The sequence below is a fragment of the Oncorhynchus masou genome, chromosome 3 (assembly GCF_036934945.1).
Source record: "Oncorhynchus masou masou isolate Uvic2021 chromosome 3, UVic_Omas_1.1, whole genome shotgun sequence".
Classification (NCBI taxonomy): Eukaryota; Metazoa; Chordata; class Actinopteri; order Salmoniformes; family Salmonidae; genus Oncorhynchus; species Oncorhynchus masou.
The window spans coordinates 5,188,446-5,202,073 of NC_088214.1; positions in this window are offsets into that span (position 1 = coordinate 5,188,446).

Here is a 13,628-nt window from a genome sequence, read left to right on the forward strand (position 1 = left end):
GTGAAGATACAGTAACCCTGTGAAGATACAGTAACCTTATGAAGATACATTAAGCCATTTTGGCACAACTTTGGAGATATGCTTGGGGTCTGTAAGGGTTTTCCTCTGGTGAAGGAGAAGCGGACCAAAATGCAGCGTGGTGGTTATTCATGTTCTTTAATAAAGGAACTAGACATGAAATAACTAACAAAACAATAAATGTGCGAAAACCTAAACAGTCCTATCTGGTGCAAACACAGAGACACAAACAATCACCCACAAACACACAGTGAAACCCAGGCTACCTAAATATGGTTCCCAATCAGAGACAATGACTAACACCTGCCTCTGATTGAGAACCATATCAGGCCAGACATAGAAATAGACAAACAAGACATCCAACATAGAATGCCCACTCAGATCACACCCTGACCAACCAAAACATAGAAACATACAAAGCAAACTATGGTCAGGGTGTGACAGGGTCATTGTCAATTTAGAAGACCTATTTGAGACTAAGCTTTAACTTCCTGACTGGTGTCTTGAGACGTTGCTTCAATATATCCACCTTAATTTTCCTCCTCATGAAGCCATCTATTTTGTGAGTTGCACCAGCCCCTCCTGCAGCAAAGCACCACCACAACATGATGCTGCCACCACCTTGCTTCACGGTTGGGATGGTGTTCTTCAGCTTGCAAGCCTCCCCCTTTTTCTTCGAAACATAATGATGGTCATTATGACCAAACAGTTCTATTTTTGTTTCATCAGACCAGAGGACATTTCTCCAAAAAGTATGATCTTTGTCCCCATGTGCAGTTGCAAACCGTAGTCTGGATTTTTTATGGTGGGTTTTGGAGCAGTGGCTTCTTCCTTGCTGATCGGCCTTTCAGGTTATGTCGACATAGGACTCGTTTGAGTTTGTAAGTCGCTCTGGATAAGAGCGTCTGCTAAATGACTTAAACGTTTGACTGTGGATATAGATACTTTTGTAACTGTTTCCTCCAACATCCTTACAAGGTCCTTTGCTGTTTTTCTGGGAATGATTTGCATTTTTGCACTAAAGTACGTTCATCTCTAGGAGTTTATCACTCATATGGATACTGGATTCTAAACACTGTGGTGTATCTTCTACTAGATTCTAAACACTATGGTGTATGTTCTTCTAGATTCTAAACACTATGGTGTATGTTCTACTAGATTCTAAACACTGTGGTGTATCTTCTACTAGATTATAAACACTGTGGTGTATCGTCTACTAGATTCTAAACACTGTGGTGTATATTTTGCTAGATTCTAAACACTATGGTGTATTTTCTACTCGATTCCAAACACTATGGTGTATCTTCTAGTAGATTCTAAACACTATGGTGTATCTTCTACTAGATTCTAAACACTGTGGTGTATATACTTCATCATCATAGGCTTAAGGACAACAAAGTCAAGGTATTAGAGTGGCCGTCTCAAAGCCCTGACCTCAATCCTATAGAACATTTGTGGGCAGAACTGAAAAAGCATGTGCGAGCAAGGAGGCCTACAAACCTGACTCAGTTACACTAGCTCTGTCAGGAGGAATGGGCCAACAATCACCCATATTATTGTGGGAAGCTTGTGGAAGGCTTCCCGAAATGTTTGACCCCAAGTTAAACTATTTAAAGGCAGTGCTACCAAATACTAATTGAGTGTTTGTAAACTTCTGACCCAGGGGGAATGTGATGAAAGAAATAAAAGCTGAAATAAATGATTCTCTCCTATTATTCTGACATTTCACATTCTTAAAAAAAAGTGGTGATCCTAACTGACCTAAGACAGGGAATTTTTACTGCGATTAAATGTCAGGAATTGTGAAAAACTGAGTTTAAATGTATTTGGCTAAGATGTATATAAACTTCTGTGTTCATATAATTTAAAAAGCATGTCACTAGGTGTAGGCCAAACCACAAGCAAATAGGTAAACTGTGATGTGACTAAACAGTTAATCAGGGTGATTTTTCCAGAAATAGACAGGTATGTTCCTTTCCATGGTGGCAAGATCTTATCATTTTTGCTAACTTTCTATAAAAAATTATTGGATTGAGATCATTTCTTTCTTTTGGGATTTGTAGACCGAGTATGTCCACATCTCCGTCAGACCAGTTAATTGGTAAACTACATGGTAATGTAAAATTAGCATTTTCTTTGTGATCCAATACATAATATTAGATAACACTTATCATAATTTGGTTTTAATCCAGAGAGGATATAAAAGGTATCTAGATCCTCTATGAGTGTCAGGTGTCAGTGTGCAGCGGTTAGGAAGGAGTCAGGACACAGAGCTGAGTAAAAGACATACTTTACTCGAAAAGAAAACAATACTAATTTCCACGCAGGGAAAACACACCAGCTCACAGAAGTCTTGAACAGTAAACAAGAACAAACACGCACCAAGCGTACAATGACACCTTAATAATAAATAGATATGCCGGTAGTGGACAACCTTGTTTTACTCCTGTAGATAGTTTAAAACTTTCTGAGATGTAGCCATTATTTACTATTTTACACCTAGGGTTACTATACAAAACTTTAACCCATTTTATAATTGATTCCCCAAAATTGAAATATTCTAAGCATTTATATATCAACTCCAGTCGTACTTTATCAAAAGCTTTTTCAAAATCAGCTCTGAAAACCAAGCCTGGTGTCCCCAATATTTCATAGTGTTCTATTGTTTCCAGTACTTGTCTTATATTATCTCCAATGTATCATCCATGTAAAAAACACTATAATATCTGACGAAACATTTTTAATTCTATGCGCTAAGCATTTTGCTAGGATTATTGCATCACAACACTGAAGTGTAAGAGGCCTCCAATTTTTAAAAGTACTGGATCTTTATATATACCACTTGGATCCTGTTTCAGGAATAATGAAATCAGACCTTCTTGTTGCGTGTCTGATAATCTACCTTATATATTGTAGTGGTTAAAACATTCTAATAATGGTCCTCTGAGTATATCAAAACAAGTTTGGTATACTTCCACTGGTATTACATCTAGCCCTGGAGTTTGGTAGACTTCCACTGGTATGCCATCTAGTCCTGGAGTTTGGTAGACTTCCACTGGTATGTCATCTAGCCCTGGAGTTTGGTAGACTTCTACTGGTATTACATCTAGCCCTGGAGTTTGGTAGACTTCTACTGGTATGCCATCTAGCCCTGGAGTTTGGTATACTTCCACTGGTAAGCCATCCAGCCCTGGAGTTTGGTCTACTTCCACTGGTATGACATCTAGCCCTGGTGTTTGGTCTACTTCCACTGGTATGCCATCTAGCCCTGGAGTTTGGTATACATCCACTGGTATGCCATCTAGCCCTGGAGTTTGGTAGACTTCCACTGGTATGCCATCTAGCCCTGGAGTTTGGTAGACTTCCACTGGTATTACATCGAGCCCTGTAGTTTGGTAGACTTCCAATGGTATGCCATCTAGCCCTGGAGTTTAGTATACTTCCACTGGTATGCCATCTAGCCCTGGAGTTTGGTAGACTTCCACTGGTATGCCATCTAGCCCTGGAGTTTGGTAGACTTCCACTGGTATTACATCGAGCCCTGTAGTTTGGTAGACTTCCACTGGTATGCCATCTAGCCCTGGAGTTTGGTATACTTCCACTGGTATGCCATCTAGCCCTGGAGTTTGGTAGACTTCCACTGGTATGCCATCCAGCCCTGGGGTTTGGTATACTTCCACTGGTATGCCATCTAGCCCTGGAGTTTGGTAGACTTCCACTGGTATGCCATCCAGCCCTGGGGTTTGGTATACTTCCACTGGTATGCCATCCAGCCCTGGGGTTTGGTATACTTCCACTGGTATGCCATCTAGCCCTGGAGTTTGGTAGACTTCCACTGGTATGCCATCTAGCCCTGGAGTTTTGTAGACTTCCACTGGTATGCCATCTAGCCCTGGAGTTTGGTAGACTTCCACTGGTATGCCATCTAGCCCTAGAGTTTGGTATACTTCCACTGGTATTACATCTAGCCCTGGAGTTTGGTATACTTCCACTGGTATGCCATCTAGCCCTGGAGTTTGGTAAAATTCCATTGGTATGCCATCTAGCCCTGGAGTTTGGTATACTTCCACTGGTATGCCATCCAGCCCTGGAGTTTGGTCTACTTCCACTGGTATGTCATCTAGCCCTGGAGTTTGGTATACATCCACTGGTATGCCATCTAGCCCTGGAGTTTGGTATACTTCCACTGGTATGCCATCTAGCCCTGGAGTTTGGTGGACTTCCACTGGTATGCCATCTAGCCCTGGAGTTTGGTGTACTTCCACTGGTATGTCATCTAGCCCTGGAGTTTGGTATACTTCCACTGGTATGCCATCTAGCCCTGGAGTTTGGTATACTTCCACTGGTATGCCATCCAGCCCTGGAGTTTGGTAGACTTCCACTGGTATGCCATCTAGCCCTGGAGTTTGGTGTACTTCCACTGGTATGCCATCTAGCCCTGGAGTTTGGTGTACTTCCACTGGTATGCCATCTAGCCCTGGAGTTTGGTATACTTCCACTGGTATGCCATCCAGCCCTGGAGTTTGGTATACTTCCACTGGTATGTCATCTAGCCCTGGAGTTTGGTATACTTCCACTGGTTTGACATCTAGCCCTGGAGTTTGGTCTACTTCCACTGGTATGCAATCTAGCCCTGGAGTTTGGTATACTTCCACTGGTATGCCATCTAGCCCTGGAGTTTGGTAGACTTCCACTGGTATGCCATCTAGCCCTGGAGTTTGGTATACTTCCACTGGTATTACATCGTGCCCTGGAGTTTGGTATACTTCCACTGGTATGCCATCTAGCCCTGGAGTTTGGTAGACTTCCACTGGTATGCCATCCAGCCCTGGAGTTTGGTATACTTCCACTGGTATGTCATCTAGCCCTGGAGTTTGGTATACTTCCACTGGTATGCCATCCAGCCCTGGAGTTTGGTATACTTCCACTGGTATGCCATCTAGCCCTGGAGTTTTGTAGACTTCCACTGGTATGCCATCTAGCCCTGGAGTTTGGTAGACTTCCACTGGTATGCCATCTAGCCCTGGAGTTTGGTATACATCCACTGGTATGCCATCTAGCCCTGGAGTTTGGTAGACTTCCACTGGTATGCCATCTAGCCCTGGAGTTTGGTATACTTCCACTGGTATGACATCTAGCCCTGGAGTTTGGGTGACTTCCACTGGTATGCCATCTAGCCCTGGAGTTTGGTATACTTCCACTGGTATGCCATCTAGCCCTGGAGTTTGGTATACTTCCACTGGTATGACATCTAGCCCTGGAGTTTGGGTGACTTCCACTGGTATGCCATCCAGCCCTGGAGTTTGGTATACTTCCACTGGTATGCCATCTAGCCCTGGGGTTTTGTATACTTCCACTGGTATGCCATCTAGCCCTGGTGTTTGGTATACTTCCACTGGTATTACATCTAGCCCTGGAGTTTGGTATACTTCCACTGGTATTACATCTAGCCCTGGAGTTTGGTATACTTCCACTGGTATGCCATCTAGCCCTGGAGTTTAGTATACTTCCACTGGTATGCCATCTAGCCCTGGAGTTTGGTAGACTTCCACTGGTATGCCATCTAGCCCTGGAGTTTGGTAGACTTCCACTGGTATTACATCGAGCCCTGTAGTTTGGTAGACTTCCACTGGTATGCCATCTAGCCCTGGAGTTTGGTATACTTCCACTGGTATGCCATCTAGCCCTGGAGTTTGGTAGACTTCCACTGGTATGCCATCCAGCCCTGGGGTTTGGTATACTTCCACTGGTATGCCATCTAGCCCTGGAGTTTGGTAGACTTCCACTGGTATGCCATCCAGCCCTGGGGTTTGGTATACTTCCACTGGTATGCCATCCAGCCCTGGGGTTTGGTATACTTCCACTGGTATGCCATCTAGCCCTGGAGTTTGGTAGACTTCCACTGGTATGCCATCTAGCCCTGGAGTTTTGTAGGCTTCCACTGGTATGCCATCTAGCCCTGGAGTTTGGTAGACTTCCACTGGTATGCCATCTAGCCCTAGAGTTTGGTATACTTCCACTGGTATTACATCTAGCCCTGGAGTTTGGTATACTTCCACTGGTATGCCATCTAGCCCTGGAGTTTGGTAAAATTCCATTGGTATGCCATCTAGCCCTGGAGTTTGGTATACTTCCACTGGTATGCCATCCAGCCCTGGAGTTTGGTCTACTTCCACTGGTATGTCATCTAGCCCTGGAGTTTGGTATACATCCACTGGTATGCCATCTAGCCCTGGAGTTTGGTATACTTCCACTGGTATGCCATCTAGCCCTGGAGTTTGGTGGACTTCCACTGGTATGCCATCTAGCCCTGGAGTTTGGTGTACTTCCACTGGTATGTCATCTAGCCCTGGAGTTTGGTATACTTCCACTGGTATGCCATCTAGCCCTGGAGTTTGGTATACTTCCACTGGTATGCCATCCAGCCCTGGAGTTTGGTAGACTTCCACTGGTATGCCATCTAGCCCTGGAGTTTGGTGTACTTCCACTGGTATGCCATCTAGCCCTGGAGTTTGGTGTACTTCCACTGGTATGCCATCTAGCCCTGGAGTTTGGTATACTTCCACTGGTATGCCATCCAGCCCTGGAGTTTGGTATACTTCCACTGGTATGTCATCTAGCCCTGGAGTTTGGTATACTTCCACTGGTATGCCATCCAGCCCTGGGGTTTGGTCTACTTCCACTGGTATGCAATCTAGCCCTGGAGTTTGGTATACTTCCACTGGTATGCCATCTAGCCCTGGAGTTTGGTAGACTTCCACTGGTATGCCATCTAGCCCTGGAGTTTGGTATACTTCCACTGGTATTACATCGTGCCCTGGAGTTTGGTATACTTCCACTGGTATGCCATCTAGCCCTGGAGTTTGGTAGACTTCCACTGGTATGCCATCCAGCCCTGTAGTTTGGTATACTTCCACTGGTATGTCATCTAGCCCTGGAGTTTGGTATACTTCCACAGGTATGCCATCCAGCCCTGGAGTTTGGTATACTTCCACTGGTATGCCATCTAGCCCTGGAATTTTGTAGACTTCCACTGGTATGCCATCTAGCCCTGGAGTTTGGTAGACTTCCACTGGTATGCCATCTAGCCCTGGAGTTTGGTATACATCCACTGGTATGCCATCTAGCCCTGGAGTTTGGTAGACTTCCACTGGTATGCCATCTAGCCCTGGAGTTTGGTATACTTCCACTGGTATGACATCTAGCCCTGGAGTTTGGGTGACTTCCACTGGTATGCCATCCAGCCCTGGAGTTTGGTATACTTCCACTGGTATGCCATCTAGCCCTGGGGTTTTGTATACTTCCACTGGTATGCCATCTAGCCCTGTGGTTTGGTATACTTCCACTGGTATTACATCTAGCCCTGGAGTTTGGTATACTTCCACTGGTATTACATCTAGCCCTGGAGTTTGGTATACTTCCACTGGTATGCCATCTAGCCCTGGAGTTTGGTAGACTTCCACTGGTATGCCATCTAGCCCTGGAGTTTGGTATACTTCCACTGGTATGCCATCCAGCCCTGGAGTTTGGGTGACTTCCACTGGTATGCCATCTAGCCCTGGGGTTTGGTATACTTCCACTGGTATGCCATCTAGCCCTGGAGTTTGGTATTCTTCCACTTTTATGACATCTAGCCCTGGAGTTTGGTAGACTTCCACTGGTTTGACATCTTGCCCTGGAGTTTGGTATACTTCCACTGGTATGCCATCTAGCCCGGAGTTTGGTAGACTTCCACTGGTATGCCATCCAGCCCTGGAGTTTGGTATACTTCCACTGGTATGCCATCTAGCCCTGGAGTTTGGTAGACTTCCACTGGTATGCCATCAAGCCCTGGAGTTTGGTATACTTCCACTGGTATGACATCTAGCCCTGGGGTTTGGTATACTTCCACTGGTATGACATCTAGCCATGGAGTTTGGTAGACTTCCACTGGTATGACATCTAGCCCTGGAGTTTGGTGTACTTCCACTGGTATGACATCTAGCCCTGGAGTTTGGTATACTTCCACTGGTATGCCATCTCGCCCTGGATTTTACCCAGCCGTAAAGGGTTTAATTGCATCAAGAAGTTCCTTCTCTTTAATTTGGCCTTCACATGAGTCTTTTTGTACAGATGTTAATTTTACATTATTATACACACAATTAGCTACGGTTAGTGGAGATGGAGGAGACTGAAATGAAAACAAATTCTTAAAGTACTTTACTACATCTTTCAAAATATCATTTGGTGAATCATGTGTGACTCCATCTTTGTAACAAGTTTCAATACATTTATTTGGAAGCATTTATATCTTGAAGATTGAAAATGAATTTGGTGCATTTTTCCCCATATTCCATCCAGTTCGAGATATTTTTATAATCTATTTATAATATACAGTATTACACTGGATCTTTCTTGAATGAGTTCCTCCATTTCGTTTTGTTGTTCCTCTTACTTATTCTCTGCCTTTATGGTACAGTTGTTATTGCTATCTATCCGTACTGTTAGTCCTTCAATTTCCCTTGTTAACGTGGACTCTTGACCTAAATTGCTCTTGTTTTATAGATGAGTACTGAATTGCATTTAAGTGTCCCGTACAATAAGGGGATCTGCTGTACCTACAGTATGTTATGTCTGAAAAAGTCAGTTGTAAATTATTCTGTCCTAGTTCTAAACAATTTATCATCTAGTAGTCTTTGATGAAATTTCCAATATCCTCAAAACTTCAAGTCTTTCCACAGATGTTCAATGGGATTCAAGTCTGGGCTTTGGCTGAGCCACTCAAGGACTTTCACATTCTTACTCTAAAGCCATTCCAGCATTTCTTTGGCTGTGTGCTTGGGGTCATTGTCCCGTTAGAATGTAAATCTTCACCCCAGTCTAAGGTCATTCGCTCTCTGAAGCAGGTTCTCACCAAGGATTTGTCTATATTTGGCTCCATTCATTGTTCCCTCTACCCTTACCAGTCTCCCAGTCCCTGCTGCTGAAATGCATCCCCATAGCATGACGCTGCCACCACCATGCTTCAAAGTAGGGAATGTGTTCGACGGGTGATGAGCTGTGCCTGGTTTCCTCCGGATATTGCGCTTTGCATTCAGGCCAAAGAGTTCAATGTTCGTCTTATCAGACCACAGAATTGTTTGCCTTATTCTCTTAGTCTTTGACGTGCCTTTTTGGCAACTCCAGGTGTGCCGTTATGTGCCTTTGTCTCAGGAGAGTGTTCCTGTCGGGTCATTCTTCCCATAAAGCCCAGATTGGTTCTTTCATCTCAGCCAAAGAACTCTGTAGTTCTGTCAGAGTGGTCATCGGGTTCTTGGTCACCTCCCAGACCACAGCCCTTCTTGCCCGGTTTCTCAGTTTGGTCAGACGGCCAGCTCTAGGCAGAGTCTGGGTAGATCCATTTCCTAATGATGGAGAACAATGTGCTCTTGGAAACTTTCAACATTCTACAACTTGTTTTATACCCTTCCTCATCACAATTCTTATCTCAGAGATATACAGACAGTTCCTTGGACTTCGTGGTATAGTTTCTGCTCTGACATGCACTGTCAACTGTGGGACCTTATATAGACAGGTGTGTGCCTTTCTACATCATGTCCAAACAATTGAATTGGCCACTGCTGGACTCTGCTGGACAATCAAGTTGTAGTGACATCTTTTTATTTTTTTTATTTTACCTTTATTTAACTAGGCAAGTCAGTTAAGAACAAATTCTTATTTTCAATGACGGCCTAGGAACAGTGGGTTAACTGCCTGTTCAAGGGCAGAACGACAGATTTGTACCTTGTCAGCTCGGGGATTTGATCTCAAGGATGATCAGAGGAAATTGTATGCACCTGAGCTCAATTTGGAGTGTCAGAGCAAAGTGGTGTGAATATGAATATATAAATTAGATATTTCATCATTTCATTTTCAACATATTTGCAACAATTTCTAAAAACATTTTTTCACTTTATCATTATGGGTTATTGTGTGTAGATGGGTAACAGAAGGCACTGCATATGAATGGACAAAGTCATCGATCACGTGACACCATTCCTTCCTATATGAAGATTCAATTGTACATTGTAGCCAAATTAAGTAAGTGTCACGGTCGTCATAACGAGGAGACAAAGGCGCAGCGTGATAAGAAAACATGATTTTCTTAATGAAAGAAAAACACTGAACAACGTATACAAAACCCGTGAAGCTATAAGACACGATTGCTGACAGGCAACTACACATAGACAATAACCCACAAAAAACCAAAATGGAAAAATGGCAACCTTAATAGGATCCCCAATCAGAGACAACGATGAACAGCTGTCTCTGATGGGGAACCAATTCAGGCCACCATAGACCTACATATACCTAGACATACTAAAACCCCATAGATATACAACAACCCTAGACAGATAAAAAAACCTAGACAGATAAAAAAAAACTAGACAAAAACTAAACCAACCACCCTTGTCACACCCTGACCTAACCAAAATAAAAAATAAAACAAAGATAACTAAGGTCAGGGCGTGACAGTAAGTTAAGATGATGTCTCATGGAGACATAACATGCGTAGTTTGAGCTACTCCAGGAAGTGATGTTGCAGGCTAGCTCACTGCTGCCCCCCTCTCATTGACTATTTCAAGTTGAAGGCCGACCGGGGTACTGCAGGCTGCCGTTATCATCTAAATTACCCTTATTACTTCTATGTGTGATTTTAAAATAATTGTTTCAAGGACAAACATCTGGTGACAAACATCAGAAAAATATAATTGGAAACAAGATTATCTTCAACTACAAAAATAATTCCATTCACTATAATGGGGGGAATCCCGTTTGTTCCTAACATTGCCTGCAATACCGGGGTCAGCCTTGAACCTCCGTGGCTTCAATGAGATTCATTCTCCCCTGGTTTTAACCATGTTTTTTTTTTACAAACAATGGAAACAATTGTTTACAAACAATGGAGTAGAACAAGCTCGTAATTTGTATTCTGATGGGGTATGACAGTTAAACTAAGCTCATGAGACATTTCTAAGCATATATTCTTCAATAATCAATGGGTGTATATTTCTATATATATAATTAATTTCAAAGTCTCAAAATGGATGTGTCAACTAAGGATTGTAGCTTCAAATGGTGTTTGTTTTTTTGAAGACCTTCATGGTCCTTCAGGCTAAGGATTAGTGCTTATCTGTGTGGTTTCACACTCAGCTTCGGAGCAAGTCCCTAGCCTGATGGCCTTGTATGTAAAACACATGTGATCTACACTAACATTTACTGTCTGTTCATGTACTGTTCTTCATGTCACTTCATGTGTAGAGTTCGGCAAATGCAATCATGGCAACTACATCTATAACCGGTGCAGTATTTGTACAGTAATACATTTATAATCTGAATGTCTGTACAGTCATTTAAAATAATATTGTGTGAACTTATATTGGTGCTAAATTGCATGATTTTCAAAAGAAATGTGTTGGTTTTATGTGGACACACCCTTGAGAGAAAAAGAGAAGAGTAAGAAGAAGCTTGGGTGAGTTTGGCCCCATCCTGTCAATGTTACAGCTGCTGAGAGGGAGTCAGGTGTGTGTGTGTGTGTGTGTGTGTGTGTGTGTGTGTGTGTGTGTGTGTGTGTGTGTGTGTGTGTGTGTGTGTGTGTGTGTGTGTGTGTGTGTGTGTGTGTGTGTGTGTGTGTGTGTGAGAGAGAGAGAGGTGTGGCGTTTTTTGCTGTGTGTGTCAAAGACCCTGGCAAAGACCCTAGGGAATCACTGAGAGGAAAGAGAGAGAGACAGGGTGGGGAGAAGCAGAGAGAGGGAGAGATAGAGAGATAGAGAGAGAGAGCGAGAGAGAGAGAGAGAGAGACGGGGTGGGGAGAAGAAGAGAGAGGGAGAGAAGCAGAGAGGGAGAGGGCAGAGAGAGAGAGAGAGAGAGAGAGAGAGACGGGGTGGGGGGAAGCAGAGAGAGGGAGAGAAGCAGAGAGGGAGAAGGCAGAGAGAGAGAGAGAGATGGGGTGGGGGGAAGCAGAGATAGGGAGAGAGGGAGAGAGAGAGAGAGAGAGAGAGAGAGAGAGAGACGGGGTGGGGAGAAGAAAAGAGAGGGAGAGAAGCAGAGAGGGAGAAGGCAGAGAGAGAGAGATGGAGGAAAGAGAGAGACAATGACAGCCTCGGGCTAAGCCAGGATAGAGGATGGCAGGCCAGGGCTAGAAAGCTTCCTCTACTCTCTGCTCCCTGCTGCCACAGTAACAAAACAAACCAACAAACCAGAAGAGAATATCAACTTCAAAACACCACACTGTGAGTGCATGAACAGTAGCTACGGTATCTCTATCTCAGTGTGCATCACAATTGGCACCCTATGCCCCTTTTAGTGTGCTACTTATGACCAGGACCAATAGGACGCACTATAAAATGAATAGGGTGCAATTTGGGACTCATTCTCACTGTTCCTTGGTTACCTGAAACATTACTTAGAACACAGCACGACGAGGTACGGTTCTAAATTTGGCTCTGATGTTTGTGTTTACGAACAGGACCCGAAGTTTATTTTATTTTTATGGGGTAGATCAGCTTTAGTGGTGCAGATGGATTGTAGCTTCCATCAATGTAATTGTTTGCAGCATTTCCATTTCCTCATATTTATTTTGGTAAATATATACATTACCAGTCAAACGTTTAGACACACCTACTCATTCCATGATTTTTTTTTATTTTTTATTTTTACAATTTTCTACATTGTAGAATAATAGTAAAGACGTTATGAAATAACAAATATGGAATCATGTAGTGACCAAAAAAGTAGTAAACAAATATTTGAGATTCTTCAAAGTAGCCACCCTTTGTCTTGATGGCAGCTTTGCACACTCTTGGCATTCTCTCAAGCAGCTTCATGAGGTAGTCACCTGGAATGCATATCAATTAAGAGGTGTGCTTTGTTAAAAGTTAATTTGTCGAATTTCTTCCCTTCTTAATGCGTTTGAGTCAATCAGTTGTGTTGTGACAAGGTAGGGATGGTATATAGACAATAGCCCTATTTGGTAAAAGACCAAGCCCTTAATATGGCAAGAACAGCTCAAATAAGCAATGACAAATTACAGTCCGTCACTACGTTAAGACATGAAGGTCAGACAATCTAGAACATTTCAAGAACTTTGAAAGTTTATTCAAGTGCAGTTGCAAAAACCATCAAGCGCTATGATGAAACTGGCTCACAGTGGCTCTCATGAGGACCACCACAGGAAAGGAAGACCAAGAGTTACCTGCAGAGGACATGCTCATTAGAGTTAACTGCACCTCAGACTGCAGCCCATATAAATGCTTCCCAGAGTTCAAGTAACAGACACATCTCAACATCTACTGTTCAGAGGAGACTGTGTGAATCAGACCTTCATGGTTGAATTGCTGCAAAGAAACCACTACTAAAGAACACCAATAATAAGAGACTTGTTTGGGCAAAAAAACATGAGCAATGGACATTAGACCGGTGGAAATCTATCCTTTTAGTCTGATGAGCACAAATTTGAGATTCTTGGTGTGTCTTTGTGAGATGCAAAGTAGGTTAAAGAATGATCTCCACATGTGTGGTTCCCATTGTGAAGCATGGAGGAGGAGGTGTGATGGTGTGGTGCTGCTTTGCTGGTGACAGTAACAGTGATT